At 37.8% G+C, this 8645-nt stretch overlaps 4 non-coding genes across 4 annotated transcripts; all 4 read left to right on the top strand.

Annotated features, from left to right (window-relative positions):
* Trnar-ucu (transfer RNA arginine (anticodon UCU)) lies at positions 1-73 on the top strand. The gene has a single exon. It is a non-coding gene; the product is annotated as a tRNA-Arg (tRNA).
* An 879-nt stretch (positions 74-952) lies between these two features.
* Positions 953-1025, top strand: Trnar-ccu (transfer RNA arginine (anticodon CCU)). The gene has a single exon. It is a non-coding gene; the product is annotated as a tRNA-Arg (tRNA).
* Positions 1026-6537: 5512 nt separating this feature from the next.
* On the top strand, positions 6538-6610 carry Trnar-ucu (transfer RNA arginine (anticodon UCU)). The gene has a single exon. It is a non-coding gene; the product is annotated as a tRNA-Arg (tRNA).
* Positions 6611-7489: 879 nt separating this feature from the next.
* Positions 7490-7562, top strand: Trnar-ccu (transfer RNA arginine (anticodon CCU)). The gene has a single exon. It is a non-coding gene; the product is annotated as a tRNA-Arg (tRNA).
* The last annotated feature ends 1083 nt before the right edge of the window (positions 7563-8645 follow it).

An 8645-nucleotide genomic window follows, 5' to 3' on the forward strand; every position in this document is an offset into this window, starting at 1 on the left:
GTCTCCGTGGCCTAATGGATAAGGCACCGGCCTTCTAAGCCGGGGATTGCGGGTTCGAGTCCCGCCGGAGGTGGGAATGTATTTTGGTGTAGGTGTATTCTAAAGCTTCCTTCAGTGCCAGTTCTGATTACTTCTTAATTGAGATTCTTACCTGTAAATTGGATGAGAGTGGCAGCCACATTCAAGGTACATTCTTGTAGAAAAAAGGTTTCTATATTTTTCTTTTAAATGTTAAAAAAGGAGACAGAGGAAGATACAGAAATAACTTAATTTGGTTTTATTTGAACGGACGATTTTAGGCTATAAAGAGCAAACTGAGAAATGTCAAAATCAAATAGGGATTTCCAACCGAGTCATACCAGAGACTTATAAAAATGTAGTCCGAGTTTCCTCTGACACTTGCCGTTCCATTTGTTTGATATTTGGACATTTATGCTGGGGTGTAGGGCCAGAGTCTATTCCGAATCTAAAAGTTGGAATGTGCAGACAGCATTAGGTGTTGGCATTGGGTAGCCGTTTACTAGCCGGCCCAGGAAACTTGTACGACCTTTCATCAAAATATATCTGGTACCTTAGGTTAATCTGACTTGTAAATAGCGGAATAAATAAATGAGAACGTTTCGGCCTCAGTTACATCTATTGAAAAGGACCATCTTATAACTACCATTTCTTAGATTTCTTCTTCTAATTAAAGTTGATGGCTCTTCATTAAAATTATATCGTTCTAGTATCATCGTTGCTCTTGAATACGAAGTAAAATATGAAAATATTTGAGGACCTTATAGATTCTCTTTCCAATGTATATATAAAAAACCCAGTAAATTTGCAACGAGCGTATTTCGTGTACACAGTTGTTTATTATATTGTTAAACATTGACATTTCATCGTAGAATGAATTTTTGCCCGATGATAAGACACAGACAGATCAAAATATGTTTTCAAAGCCTTCAACGCCTCCGTGGCCTAATGGATAAGGCACCGGCCTCCTAAGCCGGGGATTGCGGGTTCGAGTCCCGCCGGAGGTGGGAATATATTTTGGTGCAGGTGTATTTTTAAAGCTTGCTTCAGTGATAGTTCTGATCATTTTCTCCATTAAGATTCATACCTGTAAATTGGAATAGAGCGGCAACCACAGTCAAGGGACATGCTTGTGGAAAATATGTTTCTAAAATTATATTATCCGTACGTAAGATAATCATCGAAATTGTCAATGTTAAAAAAAAAAAAAAAACAACAGAGAAAGATATACCAACAACTTAATTTGGTTTTATTTCAACGAACGATTTTTGAGCTTTAAAGAGCAAACTAAGAAATAGCCAAATCAAATAGGGATTGTTCACTTGTCCAAAGTCGATGCTAGTACTGGTAATTCGGCATGATCATCAATTTATATTATGCATGCAAACCATACATTTGCAAGCCAAACATTGACGTTTCTGTTTTTGCCACTGGAATCACAGGCTTATTTACAATAAGGTAGCTTTCGAACAACTGTAGTTATATAGGCCACTTGGGCCTCAAAAGCGTTTTTATAGAAATAGTACCCCGAAATGTATGACCTCAAACGGCAAATTAACATGGGTGACGTCACGGAACTGATATGTAAAGCAATTAATAAAAAATCAGCACAAAACATGTTTCTCAAAACGTATGAGAGCATTGTTTTTGTAAAAATATTGGGTATGAACGGCCTGTCAAATTTAAAATTCTGCAGGGCTTTTATTGTGGAAAAGGAATCCGGAAAGATGATATAATTTGTTTTTATTTATTGGTTTCAATATAGCTCAAAACTTCGTACCGCTGCAGTGGCCTAGTGATTAGAGCGGCCGCCTCAGATGCGGGAGGTCGCGGTTTCGATCTGAGTCATTCCAGAGACTTATTAAAATGTTGTTCGAGTTTCCTCTGACCCGTGCCACCCCAATTTTTTGATATTTGGACGTTTATGTTGGGGTGTAGGGTCAGAGTCCATTCCTCCATTCCCTGCCTAAAAGTTGGAATTCGCAGACAGCATTTGGTGTTGTCATGGTGTAGCGGCTTACTAGCCAGCCCAGACTTGAACGATCTTTCATCAAAATATACCTGCCTGAAATCGATAGGAATATGATTTATGTTCTCATAAATTGCGATCATAGCATTCGTTATGTTTTTAATCCGCTGACAGACGTGACTACACAACTCTTGCACCCTACATGTCAATGATATCAAAGGTCATACAGTCAAGTGATAACAACAATACACCAATTGTAGTGTTGCTGTAGGAAAACAAATCGAACATATAAATGAAAGTCACGTAATATTTATAAAAAAAATGAAAGGAAAAAAGCATAAACATCTCAAAATATTTATTTTGAAAACAACGACCGAAAATCTGTAAATGTTTCAGCAATTTGAAGAAAATCAGATTCTTTACGCAGAGAGCACATGTCACTGTGGTTGTCATGTGACACCAACAAACACATCGCTAACACGTGATCGGCACTTCTTGAGAATGTTAATCTCGTCCCTGCTGCGATACCGACAGGTGTCTGGCTGTTGTTCTCAGAATAAATGTATTGAGAATTAAGTGTGCATTATATTTATTTACACACATTAATTGACTTCTACATAATATGTCCAAGTTCTATGTATAACAACTTCGAAAATTTGCTTATTGTCGAAATCACGTGACTATATGACCGCTGATGTCATTAACATGTAGGTTGCGAGATTTGCATAGTCATATGACTCGGAATGCAAATGGCAGATCCAGGTCAAATTTCAGCAACAACGTACTTTCGTCACGTCTGTCAGCGGATTAAAGACATGACGAATGCTATGTTCACGAGTTTTGAGAAAATTAATCATATTCCTATCGATTTCATGCAGGTATATCTCGACGAAAGGTCGTTCAAGTTTGCTGCTCCGGCTAGTAAGCGGCTACCACATGCCGACCCCAAATTATGTAGGCGAATTCCAACTTTTCGATAGAGAATGGACTCAGACCCTACACCCCAACATAAATGTCCAAATATCAAAAATGGCGTGACAAGGGTCAGAGGAAACTAATAAAAATAGTACTAGCAGCTGCCTCGGATGTCGCTCAGCATTAAGAGGTTATTGTCAGGAATAGTATTCCTGGCGTCAGGATAATGTGACTGGGTGGGACATCATGCTATGTGCATGCGGCATGATACCCCAGTACTAGACATCACTATAAGCTGTCACACTACCGATATCGTAACGGTATGACTGAGAAATTATTAAAGCTACGTTAAAATTCCAAATCACACCCACCCACACACTCAAAGCTTCGTGTATGACTGTAGATTCTACACTAATAAGTGTGGCTTTATCCGGTAAGCGGCTATTGATGATGACATTGCTTGTCACTGGAAGCTACAACTTTTGTTTACGTCTTTCTAACTGTCTGAATATATGGACATATGGGTACAATGATAGGCTCTGAATTCGATGAATTTACTCTGAGAAGGATATGAATTGTTGAAGACTTTATGAATTCTCACAAGTCAAAAAAAAAAAAAAAAAATTTGAATGTTTCGATAATCTCGGTGCTGATTTGGGAAAGTAAGAGTTAACAATATTTTTCAATGTTGCATTTTGCTGTTTGAAAGAGAAGACGAATCCGTTCGCAAAAAGATGGAACAAAATTTGATTTCGGAACGTAGAAATTTGATATATGGAACTAAATGCTACATATGCGGGTATATCTGGATTGGAAGATAGTTTGGTAGCATACTGAAGGATCAGTTTCATTCGTCTGAGATATAGTGATAGCTCATTTGCCTGATAATAGAGGAATTCGGAAAAGGAAGTTTTAAGTGTATATAGCCAGAGTCAAAGTCCCTGACTGTGTATCGGACCAAGGATTTGAACGTGGGATAAATAACCTGATCCGTACACACACGATCCATAGTCAAGTTTGGTTTTTACTAATGACCTTCTGTAGCTGGAGCAAGGCCTTCCTATCAGCTCCCGAGAATGTGAGTTGGCTAAGGTCGTTTTGACATTTGTTCCTGAGATATCTAATATGTAGACAAGATTTATTTTAGGTCGAATATAAGGCCAATAAATATGTTCTCCACCACAGCAGGAACAAGACAATCTTCAAGATAAAGCTTTGGATCATAAGGAATGCGATGTTATCGGCCGAAATGCCTTCGGTTAGATTTTGATGTCGAACATTTCAACTCCATTTTACTTCCTTCCATTTCTGAACTCAGTTTATGTTCATCTGTGGTTGACGTTCAATCGTATGCATTTTCTTTGGTTTATAGCAGATCAAAAGGTCTTCAACATACAATGAGCAGTCAGGTCCTGGATTAGGGCATTTCACTGATCTGGTAATTCTAATGCTGATAAGGGTAACTGTGAATGCTGCCCTGAGGTATATCAATCTCATGAGGTTAACTTTGAAGAAAGGGTTCTATCAACCTTAACTCTGAAGTCTCATTTACAAAATTGGAATGAAGTTAGGCCTAGACTGAACAGGTTATTCATTATGCCGTACTTCTATATGATGTCAAAAAATTTCACCAAGTCGAAAAAGCGGGAAGTATATGTTCTTTCTTTATGAAAATATCTCTAATTAATACATTTGTCATGTCTGACAAGTTGGTCAATTGTGCTTCTTTGATTTCTGATTCCACGCCGAACCTCTGGTACTATGCCATTTAATATAAGGTGCTAGTTTAGTTGGTTATTTAGCATCTATTGAATGGTTTTGCAAATAAATACAGCTTCTTAATGATACCGGACGATTGATCCGTGAATAATTCCTAGATTTAACAAGGGTGTAATCAGGCGGACAAATAGTTCTAAAATATCAGCACATATTTGGGGGTGGGGGGTGTCTGACTTATGGGACTAGAAATATTTAATGACTTTCAAAACACTGTCCCTCTAGCTTCAAGTAGGCCATTATATAGAATATTTGGTGGAAACGAATGAATAACGAATATACTTGACTGAGTGGGTGAAATCCTCAGTGATTTCACTAGTGGCGACTAGTGTAGTTTTGCAGCCGCGAGAGGAAATATATCCGTCATTCAGTCGGAAGAAGCAAATTTTCGTTTTAGTTAATGTCCAAACATATAGGCAGCTTTTGGATTGATTGACCCACGAGAAGCTGAAATCAGTACATCCTAGGTATAAACGAAAACGATCTTCACTCAATCTGACAGTTGGGACATGCATGTGTGAACCATGAGTAAGAAATTGGTTTCTCGGAAATTGTGCAGACTTGTCTGCCTCTAAACGTTCTGATTTGGCATGTGTCTAGGAAGAAGCTGGTGACAATTAAGTTGACTTAAAGTTGGGAGGAGAGGTGTCATGAAGATCATGAAAGAAATTTGATCAAGTATACAGAGCAGAGGGATACATGCAAGAGAATGGAAGTCTTGGTTGTTGCGAGTAGAGGTGGGTAGGGCAGGGTTTTGTAATGAATCAGACTGTAAGATGCTGAGCGCTCTGAGGATAACAGGAACAAACTGTCAAGTGTAGATTCAAACATTTGGCAAAACGTCTGATTATGGATGAAGCGTTAGGCCGAAATGCTGGCTGCCTACTTCCAAACAGGTAGTGACTGACCAACACTGTTTTTGTACTATCAGAATGGTGTTCAGGATAAGTGGAGAAAATCAAAGTGATAGATGGTCCCTGCTGAAGATGTTGGTGCTATTGCAGGAGATGTACTCTAGTATGTACGTACGTACGTATGTATGTATGTATGCATGAGTACATGTATGGATGGATGGATGTGTTTGGAAAATCATGAAAGCTGTAGAAATTGTGAAAGAGATTTTAATTTGAGAAATTCATTTCGATAATAAGACCCCTCCCCACCTAATGAAAAAACGAATGTCTGATTATCTGTCCGTATATAGCAGTGCTTACAAGAAGAGTAACAACTCCTCGGTAAATATTGATACCCGAGGTTAGTTTGACTTCTAAATAGCTGAATATAAAAATGAGAAAGTTTCGGCCTCAGTTACATTTATTGAAAAGGACCATGTTATATCTACCAATTCTTAGATTTCTTCTTCTAATTAAAGTTCAAGGCTTTTCAATAAAATTAGATCGTTCTAATAATATCATCGTTCCTCTTGAATACGAAATAAAATATGGAAATATATGAGGACCTTATAGATTCTCTTTCCAATGTATATATAAAAAGCCAGCAAAACCCAGTTTACTTATTTATTTATATATTTTCGTGAAAGGGGTAGAAATGGCATCTTTGACAATGTTGCTGAGGCTGTTAATTGTTATTTATCGTTGTTATTGTTTTCGTCTTCGAGAATAATAATAATAATAATAATTGTAGTGACAATAGCAACGACTTCAGCAACAGGAATAACAAGGGAAATAACACTAAATTTGCATAGGGCGTATTGCGTGTGCACAGTTATTTATGTTATTGCTTAAGATTAACATTTCATCATAGAATGAATATTTGTCAGATGATAAATGACAGACAGATCAAATTATCTTTAAGCAACCATCACAGACAGATCAAAATGCGTTTAAACAGCCATCAATGTCTCCGTGGCCTAATGGATAAGGCACCGGCCTTCTAAGCCGGGGATTGCGGGTTCGAGTCCCGCCGGAGGTGGGAATGTATTTTGGTGTAGGTGTATTCTAAAGCTTCCTTCAGTGCCAGTTCTGATCACTTCTTAATTGAGATTCTTACCTGTAAATTGGATGAGAGTGGCAGCCACATTCAAGGTACATTCTTGTAGAAAAAAGGTTTCTATATTTTTCTTTTAAATGTTAAAAAAGGAGACAGAGGAAGATATAGAAATAACTTAATTTGGTTTTATTTGAACGGACGATTTTAGGCTATAAAGAGCAAACTGAGAAATGTCAAAATCAAATAGGGATTTCCAACCGAGTCATACCAGAGACTTATAAAAATGTAGTCCGAGTTTCCTCTGACACTTGCCGTTCCATTTGTTTGATATTTGGACATTTATGCTGGGGTGTAGGGCCAGAGTCTATTCCGAATCTAAAAGTTGGAATGTGCAGACAGCATTACGTGTTGGCATTGGGTAGCCGTTTACTAGCCGGCCCAGGAAACTTGTACGACCTTTCATCAAAATATATCTGGTACCTTAGGTTAATCTGACTTGTAAATAGCGGAATAAATAAATGAGAACGTTTCGGCCTCAGTTACATCTATTGAAAAGGACCATCTTATAACTACCATTTCTTAGATTTCTTCTTCTAATTAAAGTTGATGGCTCTTCATTAAAATTATATCGTTCTAGTATCATCGTTGCTCTTGAATACGAAGTAAAATATGAAAATATTTGAGGACCTTATAGATTCTCTTTCCAATGTATATATAAAAAACCCAGTAAATTTGCAACGAGCGTATTTCGTGTACACAGTTGTTAATTATAATGTTAAACATTGACATTTCATCGTAGAATGAATTTTTGCCCGATGATAAGACACAGACAGATCAAAATATGTTTTCAAAGCCTTCAACGCCTCCGTGGCCTAATGGATAAGGCACCGGCCTCCTAAGCCGGGGATTGCGGGTTCGAGTCCCGCCGGAGGTGGGAATATATTTTGGTGCAGGTGTATTTTAAAAGCTTGCTTCAGTGATAGTTCTGATCATTTTCTCCATTAAGATTCATACCTGTAAATTGGAATAGAGCTGCAACCACAGTCAAGGGACATTCTTGTGGAAAATATGTTTCTAAAATTATATTATCCGTACGTAAGATAATCATCGAAATTGTCAATGTTGAAAAAAAAAAAAAACAACAGAGAAAGATATACCAACAACTTAATTTGGTTTTATTTCAACGAAAGATTTTTGAGCTTTAAAGAGCAAACTAAGAAATAGCCAAATCAAATAGGGATTGTTCACTTGTCCAAAGTCGATGCTAGTACTGGTAATTCGGCATGATCATCAATTTATATTATGCATGCAAACCATACATTTGCAAGCCAAACATTGACGTTTCTGTTTTTGCCACTGGAATCACAGGCTTATTTACAATAAGGTAGCTTTCGAACAACTGTAGTTATATAGGCCACTTGGGCCTCAAAAGCGTTTTTATAGAAATAGTACCCCGAAATGTATGACCTCAAACGGCAAATTAACATGGGTGACGTCACGGAACTGATATGTAAAGCAATTAATAAAAAATCAGCACAAAACATGTTTCTCAAAACGTATGAGAGCATTGTTTTTGTAAAAATATTGGGTATGAACGGCCTGTCAAATTTAAAATTCTGCAGGGCTTTTATTGTGGAAAAGGAATCCGGAAAGATGATATAATTTGTTTTTATTTATTGGTTTCAATATAGCTCAAAACTTCGTACCGCTGCAGTGGCCTAGTGATTAGAGCGGCCGCCTCAGATGCGGGAGGTCGCGGTTTCGATCTGAGTCATTCCAGAGACTTATTAAAATGTTGTTCGAGTTTCCTCTGACCCGTGCCACCCCAATTTTTTGATATTTGGACGTTTATGTTGGGGTGTAGGGTCAGAGTCCATTCCTCCATTCCCTGCCTAAAAGTTGGAATTCGCAGACAGCACTTGGTGTTGTCATGGTGTAGCGGCTTACTGGCCAGCCCAGACTTGAACGATCTTTCATCAAAATATACCTGCCTGAAATCGATAGGAATATGATTTAT

Source organism: Sinohyriopsis cumingii, chromosome 2, assembly GCF_028554795.1.
Source record: "Sinohyriopsis cumingii isolate HCF-2022 chromosome 2, ASM2855479v2, whole genome shotgun sequence".
Lineage (NCBI taxonomy): Eukaryota > Metazoa > Mollusca > Bivalvia > Unionida > Unionidae > Sinohyriopsis > Sinohyriopsis cumingii.